Below are 12,723 nucleotides of genomic sequence, written 5' to 3' on the forward strand. Positions count from 1 at the left end.
CCCCCCAAAACATCCTATCAAAATTTTGAGATAGACATTTTGTTCAGCGTAGTTGATTTCCAGATAAAAATTTTGTTTTTGAGGAGGACACCCTCCCCCACAACCCTCGGGGCAAGGGTTTTAAGTGAGGGCATATAAGAACAATGTTGGCACAATGTACTATTTAATATTTTTTTTTCCTTTAGAGCTGGGAACTTCATATGGAAGTGGTCGTCGTAGAAACTTCAAAAGGGGCTCATTCGATTGGATATCGAGAGTTCTAGGGCCCTTTTTAGTAGTCGTAAGTGATTGGAGGGCAACTAGCCCCCCCCCCTCCAGGCCCATCATTCCTCCAAACACATCCAATCAAAATTTTGAGATAGTTATTTAGTTCAACGTAGTTGATTTCCAGATATAAAATATGTTTCTGAGAAGGACACTCCCCCACAACCCTCAGGGCAAGGATTTTAAGTTATGCCCTGGGGGCATATAAGGTTTTATATAAGGCGTTGTCGTAGAAGCTTCAAAAAAGGTTTATTCAATTGGAAATTGAAAGGGCTAGCACCCTTTTTAACAGTCAAAAGTGATCGGAGGGCAACTAGCCCCCCCCCCACGCCTCTTATTCCCCCAAACACATCCAATCAAAATTTTGAGGGTCATATAAGGTTTTTAAAGAAGGTGTTGTCGTAGAAACTTCAAAAAAAGCTCATTCGATTGGAAATTCAAAGAACTAGTGCCCTTTTGAATAGTCAAAAGGGATTGGAGGGCAACTAGCCCCCCCCCCACGCCCATCATTCCCTCAAACACATCCAATCAAAATTTTGAGATAGCCATTTCGTTAAGCGTAGTTGATTTCAAGATAGAAAATATCTTTTTGAGGAGGACACCTCCCCACAACCCTCGGGGCAAGGGATTTAAGTTATGCCCTGAGGGTATAGAAGAACAATATTGGCACAATGTACCATATATTATTTTTTTACTTTAGAGCAGGGCACTTCATATGGAAGGGTTCGTCGTAGAGACTTTAAAAGGGGCTCATTCGATTGGAAATCAGGAGTTCTAGGGCCCTTTTAATTGTCAAAAGAGAGTGGAGGACAACTAGCCCCCCCCTCCACGCCCATCATTCCTCCAAACACAACCAATCAAAATTTCGAGATAGCCATTTTGTGCAGCGTAGTTGATTTCCAGATACAAAATATGTTTCTGAGAAGGACACTCCCCCAGAACCCTCAGGGCAAGGGTTTAAGCTATGCCCTGGGGCATATAAGATTTTATATAAGGCGTTGTGGTAGAAACTTCAAAAAAGGTTCATTCAATTGGAAATTCAAAGGGCTAGTGCCCTTTATAACAGTCGAAAGTGATTGGAGGGCAACTAGCCCCCCCCCATGCCTCTTATTCCCCCAAACACATTCAATCAAAATTTTGAGGGTCATATAAGGTTTTTAAAGAAAGTATTGTCGTAAAAACTTCAAAAAAAGCTTACTCGACTGGAAATTCAAAGGACTAGCGCCCTTTTTAATAGTCAAAAGGGATTGGAGGGCAACTAGCCCCCCCCCCCCACCCCAATCATTCCCGCAAACACATCCAATAAAAATTTTGAGATAGCCATTTCGTTAAGCGTAGTTGATTTCAAGATAGAAAATATCTTTTTGAGGAGGACACCTCCCCACAACCCTCGGGGCAAGGGATTTAAGTTATGCCCTGAGGGTATAGAAGAACAATATTGGCACAATGTACCGTATATTATTTTTTTACTTTAGAGCAGGGCACTTCATATGGAAGGGTTCGTCGTAGAGACTTTAAAAGGGGCTCATTCGATTGGAAATCAGGAGTTCTAGGGCCCTTTTTAATTCTCAAAAGTGAGTGGAGGACAACTAGCCCCCCCCCCCCTCCACGCCCATCATTCCCCCAAACACATCCAATCAAAATTTCGACATAGTCATTTTGTTCAGTGTAGTTGACTTCAAGATAGAAAATTTGTTTTGAGGAGGACACTCCCCCACGACCCTCGCGGCAAGGGTTTTAAGTTATGCCCTGAGGGCACATAAGAACGATATGGGTACAATGTACTATTTAATATTTTTTTTCTTTTAGAGCAGGGCACTTCACATAGAAGGGTTCGTAGAAGAGACTTCAAAAGGGGCTCATTCGATTGCAAATTGAGATTTCTAGGGCCGTTTTTAATAGTCGAACTCGATTGGATTGTCACTAGCCCCCCCCCCCCCACACCCATCATTCCCCTAAACACATACAATCAAAATTTAAAGATGGTCATTTTGTTCAGCGTAGTTGATTTCCAGATATAAAATATGTTTTTGAGAAGGACACTCCCCCACAACCCTCAGGGCAAGGGTTTTAAGTTATGCCCTGGGGGCATATAAGGTTCTATAGCAGGCGTTGTCGTAAAAACTTCAAAAAAGGCTCATTCAATTGGAAATTCAAAGGGCTGGTGCCCTTTTTAACAGTCGAAAGTGATTGGAGGGCCACTAGCCTCCCCCACGCCCATTATTCCCCCAAAAACATCCAATCAAAATTTTGAGATAGCCATTTTGTTCAGCGTAGTTGATTTCCAGATAGAAAATTTGTTTTTGAGGAGGACAACCCCCCCCCACAACCCTCGGGGCAAGGGTTTTAAGTAAGGGCATATAAAATAATTTGATTTGATAAAAAGATTTTGGCACAATGTATTATTTATTATTTTTTTTTTTCCTTTAGAGCTGGGCACTTCATATGGAAGTGGTCGTCGTAGAAACTTCAAAAGGGGCTCATTCGATTGGAAATCGAGAGTTCTAGGGCCCTTTTTAGTAGTCGAAAGTGATTGGAGGGCGACTAGCCCCCTCCCCCCCCCTCCACGCCCATCATTCCTCCAAACACAACCAATCAAAATTTCGAGATAGCCATTTTGTGCAGCGTAGTTGATTTCCAGATACAAAATATGTTTCTGAGAAGGACACTCCCCCAGAACCCTCAGGGCAAGGGTTTAAGCTATGCCCTGGGGCATATAAGATTTTATATAAGGCGTTGTGGTAGAAACTTCAAAAAAGGTTCATTCAATTTGAAATTCAAAGGGATAGTGCCCTTTTTAACAGTCGAAAGTGATTGGAGGGCAACTGACCCCCCCCCCCCCACGCCCATTATTCCCCCAAACACATCTAATCAAAATTTTGAGGGTCATATAAGGTTTTTAAAGAAGGTGTTGTCGTAGAAACTTTAAAAAAAGCTCATTCGATTGGAAATTCAAAGAACTAGTGCTCTTTTTAATAGTCGAAAGTGATTGGAGGGCAACTATCCCCCCCCCCTACGCCCATCACTCCCACTAAAGACATCCAATAAAAATTTTGAGATAGCCATTTTGTTCAGCGTAGTTGATTTCCAGATAGAAAATATATTTTTGAGGAGGATACTCCGCTACAACCCTCGGGACAAGGGTTTTAGGTTATGCCCTGCGAACATATAAGGTTTTTATAGAAGGCTTTGTCGTAGAAACTTCAAGAAAGGCTGATTCGATTGGAAATTCAAAGGGCTAGTGCCCTTTTTAATAGTCGAAAGTGATTGGAGTGTAACTAGGCCCCCTCCCCCCCGCGCCCATAATTTCCCCAAACACATCCAATCAAAATTTTGAGATTGCCATTTTGTTCAGCGTAGTTGATTTCCAGATAGAAAATATATTTTTGAGGAGGACACCTCCCCACAACCCTCGGGGCAAGGGATTTAAGTTATGCACTGAGAGCATAGAAGAGCAATGTTGGCACAATGTACCATATATTATTTTTTTACTTTAGAGCAGGGCACTTCATATGGAAGGGGTCGTCGAAGAGACTTTAAAAGGGGCTCATTCGATTGGAAATCGAGAGTTCTAGGGCTCTTTTTAATTGTCGAAATAACTTGGATTTTTGGATTGTTATTGACTATATTTGACTAGTTTATCTTATTTCGAAGGACTATTTTAGTGTAAAATTGGCAGTTTCAAGGTCTGTGCGTTAACGTGCACTGTCAGTACCGTGCAGTCAAGGCAGGTGGTCTGACTTCACACAGGCTGAATTTGAAATCCACTCGGATGCATTAGTGAGGCTTGGCCCTCACTTAAAGATAAGTTTTTTTGTCTTGTTTATCGGCTCATTTTAATCAGATTTTTAATAGTTATGCAGCGTTTTGAGCAGTTTGATTTTGCGCTTGCTAAATTCAAGAACTGTCCCCTTTGGCCAGTAAGAGTTATTCAGAATGAAAAGGACTCAAAAGGGAAGCCTACATACCTCGTTTTTTGCTCTGGAAGTCACGATGAATTCAGGCTCATTGATGCAAATCTTCAAAAATACGACCCTAAAACGACTGATTCATCCACACCTGCTGTTAAAAAAACATTTGCCGAGCTTGCAAATGCTTCTGAAATTTAACACGTTCTTTCACAGATAATTTTATCCTTCAAAACTAGGGGTAAAGTTATGTCCACCTTGGTATCTTCCAGCATTGCCCAAATTTATGAGCAACTAGTTGTTACAGAAGCCCAACTAGAGAAGACAAAAGTGATTTGCTTCATATATTACGCGGAAAGTGACTGAAAAGTTTAATGATTCAAGGTTAATGAAAGACCCTACTGAACTAATAGTCAGCCAGGTTTATGATGGAATAAAACTCGAGTTTAATCCTAAGTTTGCAAAAACCGAGCAGGCTTTCAAGGGTCTGAGAACTCAAATAGAGAACCTCGAGGACAGAGTCATTCGAATTGAAACAAAGCTGAATGATTTTGATCAGGAGTTCCTACTCGACAGACTTGTATTTCATGGGGTCAAACAGTTACCAAGTGTGGAAAGTCACACGGCAATACTTCAAATTCTGAACAGCAAAATGTCTCTGACTGAACTCTCGCCTTCTGATCTGATCAATGTGTACAGTCTCCGCCTGAATAATCAGGCCCCAAAGACTGAAGAAAGTTCTACTAGAGTTGCTCCGATTATCTTTAAATTTTCAAACAAAGATGCAGCCCGAAAAGTGTTTAAAACAAAAGCTACACTTGTATATACTGGTATTTTTATATGAAAATCTCGAATAATGCGTCGCCGGGACATAGTAAATACGGGTAAATGGATTTACGATCAATATATTACTATGTCAGATCTGGGCCATATATGGGGAAATTCAAGTGTAGGGTCAGCGATAAAGAAAATAGAGTCTAGAGTTGATTGCATTTTGTGTTAGATACTCAGATTTGATTGTTTGTTTGTTTTCGTTTTTTTTCCTCTTTTTTTTTTTTTATAAATAAGCTGTTTTTTGTGTGTGTGCGTTTTTTTTTAGGTATGTTTAGTATCTTGCAGTACTGCAGTATTGATATGATTGTTGTGATTTTATTTATTTATTTTTATTTTTTGTTTTTATTTATAGCCTCTTTGTTATTTTTTATTTATTTTATTCTGTGTATTTTGCAATGCAGGTTTGATACGCAGTCTCCGCAAGTTATATGGATTTTTCTAACTCAGGCTCTGGGGATTTTTACTCCCTTGATGGACGTTTACTTCAATTATAAAGAAACCCCTTAGATCTTTTGAGCATTATTAATAATTCTATTGATCAATTTTAAAGAAATTCCCTAAATATTTCCCAATCAATTACTAATAAGTATGTTTCTGATTTAAAGTGGGCTACAAGACGAGATAATCGTTTTTCCGTCCCTCAACTTAATGCTCAGGTTCTATGCTCACCGATTGACCAGTTGAGCCAGATAGTTTTTGATGGGCGACCCAATGTTATGGGATTATGTGAGACCTTTCTTCACTCTAGTAATGAAATACTTTTAGATAAACCCGATTACAGAATAGAGCGACTAAATCTCAGAAGGATGGCAAAGGGGGGACTAGCAATACATATATCTGACATTTTTCCCTATATTGTTGTAAGTGATCTGTCAAGGAATGACAAACAGCATATCTAATCCCAGTTTATTGAAATTATATTAAAAAATAAGGTTTTGATAATTGATAATGTTTATTGATCTCCCAATAGATCCGTCCCTTCTTTTCCTCAGGTCTTTGATGAGGTCTTGGATTTAATAGGCAGACGTCCATGTGAACTTGTAATAATGGGAGACTTTAACTTAAATCTAATTGACATGGCTTCCTCTACTACGGTGTATTTTCTCTCAGATATGCTTGCTGCTGGTGTTCTATCAACAACCTGCATTCTGACACGTGTAACTGATGCAACAGCATCTTTAATTGATAACACTTCTTCGTCTCTTAATTTGTTTCGGAATCCTGTTGTAGTGAGTGATATTTCAGACCATTTTCCTGTATTTTCCGGTTTTATCCTTGAAAAAATATTGAATAGGGACACTCTAGCATCTGCTTCAGCTTCTTTTAGGTTTGGTTTGAATGAATTGATCCGCCTTAGATCTCATTTAGCTGAGAAGACATGGAATATTTTTGGTGAGGATAATGATTTTTGTTGAAAGTCTGATTCCTTTTATGGGTCAGTAAAGGAGTCTATTTTGACGTATGTGCTCTGTCTCCTCTACTTCAAGGTCAAAAAGATCTATTCCTCTTAACCCATGGATGACCCCTGGTCTTCTAAAGAGTTGGAGAAGGAAAATAATCCTCGGAAAGCTTTAATTCAGCAAAGCCATTTTTGAATGCTGCAGGTCTTCAGCAATTCAAACTCTACAGGAATGTTTTCAATTCTTTATGCCGGAAGGCTATGAGTGATATTTCAGACCATTATCCTGTATTTTCCGGTTTTATCCTTGAAAAAATATTGAATAGGGACACTCTAGCATCTGCTTCAGCTTCTTTTAGGTTTGGTTTGAATGAATTGATCCGCCTTAGATCTCATTTAGCTGAGAAGACATGGAATATTTTTGGTGAGGATAATGATTTTTGTTGAAAGTCTGATTCCTTTTATGAGTCAGTAAAGGAGTCTATTTTTGACATATGTGCTCTGTCTCCCTCTACTTCTAGGTCAAAAAGATCTATTCCTCTTAACCCATGGATGACCCCTGGTCTTTTAAAGAGTTGGAGAAGGAAAAATAATCTTTGGAAAGCTTTAATTCAGCAAAGCCATCTTTGAATGCTGCACGTCTTCAGCAATTGAAACTCTACAGGAATGTTTTTAATTCTTTATGCCGGAAGGCTAAATTCCTTTATTATTCCAAAAAATTCTCGGATTGTGGGAATAATATTCGAAAAACCTGGCAAGTGATTAATTCCGTCTTCAAGTGTTCTTCTCAGGCTCCTTCTATCCCTCCAAGTCTTGTAGTTGGTGATGTGGTTGTTGAGGGTATCTCATCTGTTCAAGAAGCATTTGCATCTTATTTTGCCAATATTGGGAAAACCACTGCTTCTTCAGTCAGGTCTTCACAGTCAAAACCAGATTACAAATCTTATCTTGATCCGCCATGTCTCAAATCGATGGTGTTATATCCTGCTTCTGTTGTTGAAGTAGCCAGGATTGTAAATAGCTTGAAGGATTCTTCGTCGTCTGGCCCTGACTCTATTCCAACTATGGTAGTTAAATTCATTCTTCCTTCAATCATTTCTCCATTGACAAAGCATAAATCTTTCTTTTGAAAATGGGATTTTCCCCAGTGCTCTTAAGCGAGCTAGAGTAATTGTTCTATATAAAGGTGGACCAAGAAGTGATCCAGCCAATTATTTTCCTATATCTTTGCTGTCTGTTTTTAGCAAAATTTTTGAAAAGACCATGCTTTTCCGTCTACTTGCTTTTCTAGAGGCTTGGATATTTTTTCATGATTATTAGTTTGGCTTCTGAGCGGGACATTCTACGGAGCATGCATTTGGAACTCTTTTAAATTTTCACGACACTGTATTTGACTCTGGTTTGATTAATGCTGATATATTGCTAGATGTCCGTAAAGCTTTTGACTCTTTAACTCATAAGATTCTGCTGTATAAGCTATCAGACAATGGTGCCAGAGGACAGGCTAATGCTTGGTTTGATTGATTTTTATTAGGCACAACTGTCTACGTAGATTCCTTTTCCCACTTTTAGTTTGAAGTTGAGTTTGGTGTTCCTCAAGGCTCTGTTCTTGGACCGTTTCTGTTTTTGATTTATGTTAATGACCTTATAATTGTGGTTAAGAATCAAAAACCTACACTGTGCTGTCGCCTATGTCATCCTGAATATTTCTATGCTAAAAAAAATCCATCGTCTCAGGATGTGGACACTCTCGTTGCTTTTGCTGATGACAGTACCATTGGTACTGTAGTAGGAACCGAGTCTGAGATGCTTCCCAAATTATTTGAGCTTTTTGAGAGAGCTGTTCTTTGGTTTGATGCAAATTGCCTTGCCCTAAATATTGATGTCATTTTTTTTCCCGTATTTCTCAGGCGTGCCCGAGTTAACTAATTTCCAGCTTTCAAGGGGCTCTCTCAGGTAGACCTAAGGAACAATATGTCCGATTTCTCGGTACTCTTCTCGATGAAAACCTTTCATTCAAGCATCATATTGGAATTACTAATATGAAGATCTCAAGGGGTCGTGGAATTTTGAGGAAGCTAAAACACATTTTTCCTGGATCGGTTTTTAAAATTCTGTTCCAATGCTTAGTTCAATCCTATGTCTCTTATTGCCCTACAATATGGATGTCAACTTTTTCTTCTTTTTTGAAACCACTTTCTAAGTTATATGATAAGACAAGGAGGCTTATATAGGAAACAAACTGTTCTGCATCCAACCCAACTAGCCTATTACTTGATTTGTAGTCTCTCTAAATTCTTTTGCACGCATCTTTCACTTTTCATCAAATTCTTGGTGATGTTCGTACAGTCCTTCAAATTCAGTCTTTCTTTCATAGCTGATAGGTCTTCTCATCATCCTCTCAATTCAAGGAAAATTAATATTCTATTTACTCCATCGTTGAGGTCTGACTTTAATCCGTTAACTGCTTTTCATATCGTTTGGAATAGCCTACCTGAGTCAGCTCAAGAATGTCACTCGTTTGATAGTTTCAAAAGAATTAAAAACAACATTTTAATGTCTTGATTTTTCATGTTTAAATTTATCATTGTTTTTTGTAATTTTTTTTTTGGGGGGGGGGGGGGGAGGGGGTGACTAGCCTGGGTTGGAAACGTTTGTTGTGAGGGGTACTGAGTTTGTCTATTATTTTTTGTGGCTTGGCTTAAATTATATTTTTGCAATTTGGTTTAATTTATAGGATTGTCCTACATCCTTTTTTCTCTTTTTTTTTGTTCGGGGGTGGGGTCTCGTAAAAATCGCTTTTTCTTTGGGTCTTTTAATTATTGTTTTTTCTCTTCTTTGTTTTGTTTTGTGTGTGTGTGTGTTGAGTCTTTGAAAGGTTGAAATACATTATGTTGAAAATACTTTCTTTTTTTTTTTTTTTTTTTTTTTTTTTTTTTTTTTTTTTAGTATTTATGTTATTTCTGTTTTTCCCCTGTTTTTTTTTTTTTCCTTGCCATAGAACCTTACGGGGGTTCTATATTGATGTGTTTTTGTCGTAAATTTATTGGTTGAATAAATTGATTATTCAACCACATGAATAAATAGTCCACATGGAATAATTTGATTGCTTGGTAGTCCCCTGTTTAGTCTTTGATTTTTTTCTCTCTCTTCTTTTTTTATGTGGATCTTTGTTTTTTATGATTTTTTTTTCTTGTTTATTTTTTTTGTTTATTTTTTTTGTTTATTTATTTTTTTTCTTGTGTTGAGTCTCCTAAAGGTGTGAATGTATGATGCTGAAAATATTTTTGTTTTTTATGTATTTGCTTCATTTTGTTTCTCTCCTGTTTTTTTTTCCTGGCCATAGAGCCTTACAGGGGAGTTTATATTGAAGTTTATTGTGTTAAGTTTATTGATTGAATAAATTGATTGATTGATTGATTGATTGGAGGGCAACTAGACCCCTCTCCACCCCCATCATTCCCCCAAACACATCCAATCAAAATTTCGAGATAGCTATTTTGTTCAGCGTAGTTGATTTCCAGATAGAAAATATGTTTTTGAGAAGGACACTCTCCCACAACCTTCAGGGCAAGGGTTTTAAGTTATGCCCTGGAGGCTTATAAGGTTTTATATAAGGCGTTGTCGTAGAAACTTCAAAAAAAGGCTCATTCGATTGGAAATTCAAAGGGCTGGTGCCCATTTTAATAGTCGAAAGTGATTGGAGGGCAACTAGCCCCCCCCCACGCCCATTATTCCCCCAAACACATCCAATCAAAATTTTGAGATAGCCATTTTGTTAAACGTAGTTGATTTCCAGATAGAAAATATGTTTTTGAGGAGGACACTCCCCCACAACCCTCAGGGCAAGGGTTTTAAATTATGCCCTGGGGGCATATAAGGTTTTTATAGAAGACGTTGTCGTAGAAACTTCAAAAAAAAATTTGCGAATGGTATTAAGTTTTTCATTTCAGGTCAACTAGAGGAGGTATGAAACTAAATTAAACATTACTATTTGTGTCCAGATTTTTAAAAGGGTGTATGTTGTTAAAAATTGCTGAAAATTTTTCTCCAGCATACAAATAGCAGGCCAAACTATAAAGTCTTAAAAAACGAAAAGATTTAAAGCATCATTTTCTTTTTCCCTGAAAAGACTATGTCAATATAAAACGATTAGAAATTAATTAAAAAAAAACTTTTTCCACAAAATAAGTTTTTCAAAGAAAAGTAAAGAACTCCATTAAACCAAAAATGAGCAAAAACAAAATACAACAATCTACAAAACATGAAATTACCCCAAATCAGCATCGATGAATAAATGAAACCCAAAATGATCAGAAATTACAATAAATAGCCAATCCAAACTCAAAACTATCAGACATTAACATAAGTTGGGTGCAAAACCCCTATGCCTTCCCAAGGCCAGAACAAATTTTACACTTTACTGAAAAAAAAATACAAATGAATGTGCATTGTCAGTTTAATATACATATACTGATATTTAGTAATCAAAATGTTAATATTATTTCATTTATTAAAGTTGTAAAAGTAAAAACATTTATATTTTTTCAGTAAAGTGCAAATTTTGTTCTGGCCTTGGGAAGGCATAGGGGTTTTGAGACCAACTTATGTTAATTTTTGCTCGTTTTGAGTTTGACTCGGTTATTTATTGTAATTTCTGTTTGTTTTAGGTTTCATTTATTTATCGATGCTGATTTGTGGTAGTTTCACGCTTGCAGATTATTTGATTTTATTTTTGCTCATTTTTTGTTTAATTGAGTTCTTTACTTTTCTTTAAAAAACTTATTTTGTGGAAAAAGTTTTTTTTTTTTAATTAATGTTAAACTAAATCAAACAGCAATTTTTGCATCCAGTTTGTCAAAAAGGGGGATCTGAAATACCTTAAGAACATCTGAGGGTATTAAATTGAAACTTTCAGGACGTGTTGAGGGGTTGGCTGAAAAGTGGTTGGAAGGCTGCCAGCCTCCTTGCATGCCCTTTTAAGCTGCCTTCCCTCCAAAAAAATCTATAAAAACTTTGAAAGAGTCATCTTGTTCAAAATAGTCTAAATGTCAAATAACTGCACCTTTTGGTTAACATAACTCCTTTTAGCTTTTGAGAGGCTTTCCGAACATAATAGAGCACACTGTTTGAATGCTGGTTGTCAGACGGGCATATCATTGGTATCTAAGGAATGGCTAAGGGCATTACATTGAAAATATCAGGTGATGTCGAAGAGGTATCGGAGGGCAACCAGCCTCCTTGCCCTTTTTAGATGCCCCTTCCAAGGGTGGCGCCAGAAAATTTTTCAGGGTGGGGGGGGGAGGGGCAATTGCGAAAATATCAGTGGTGGTTGGGTGAAAGGGAATATATTTCAGGATTTTTTTTTCGCAGGAATAAGCTTATTTTTAAATTATTTTAGGAAAGAACTTTAAAATAAAAAGAGCAATTAAATTGCCTGCAAAACTAAACAAAACACAGTAAATTTTATGCTGCAATGATTCCTGGCAAAGGAATCAATTTGTTTAATCAATAATATATTTGATTATTATGTATTTAATCTTAAAAGAAAATGAAACTCAAACCAAAATTACAGAAAGATTGCTTTCGTAGATTATAACAGATGTAGACTTGTCTTTATACAATTTCCTACGCCTTAGAATAGTATACACAAGGAGTAGAGATACTCAAAAATCATCCTGCCTGCATTGATACCACATTTCGATTTTATAACAGCCATGTAAAATGTACCTCTTTCATAACAGGACAATTCTTCCCCTCGAATTTAAATGCGATATATGGTCGAACATTTAAAATAAAATAGAATAGCAAAAGGAAAACAAAACTTAGACTCACTATCCAGCAGCCGAATTGACCCACCTTCTTTTCATTTTCACATTCAACTAAACAAGATTAACAGGTTTCAACAAAATTTCGTCACAAGACAATCTTATCAAATAGTTTGGGATAAAAAAAAACTGGAAGTAAAAAGTGGCTTTGACCAATATTCACCTACAATACAAATGGAATTCTCGTGACAATTGCTACACCGGCAGTATTGGCTTTTTATGCTGATTCTAAATATATAAAATTCTTTCAATTTATTGTTACCCACCCAAAACCAAAAATCTGAGAAAATTTGCCTGATTTTTGAAAAAAAGGGGAAGCACCCCCAAAAAAGTAAGCGATCTTATTTAAAATCCCTCTATTAGATACATCATATCAGAGAACCCTACCATAAAGATTTCAAGCTCCAATCTTCAAAATGTGGAATTTCGCATCTTTTTTTTTCAGAAGAAACACCGTCGATGCATGTTTATTTGTTTTGTCTTTTCCCAG

The sequence above is a fragment of the Artemia sp. Qi Xiang Cuo genome, unplaced genomic scaffold (genome assembly GCF_049724085.1).
Source record: "Artemia sp. Qi Xiang Cuo unplaced genomic scaffold, ASM4972408v1 HiC_scaffold_3025, whole genome shotgun sequence".
NCBI lineage: Eukaryota > Metazoa > Arthropoda > Branchiopoda > Anostraca > Artemiidae > Artemia > Artemia sp. Qi Xiang Cuo.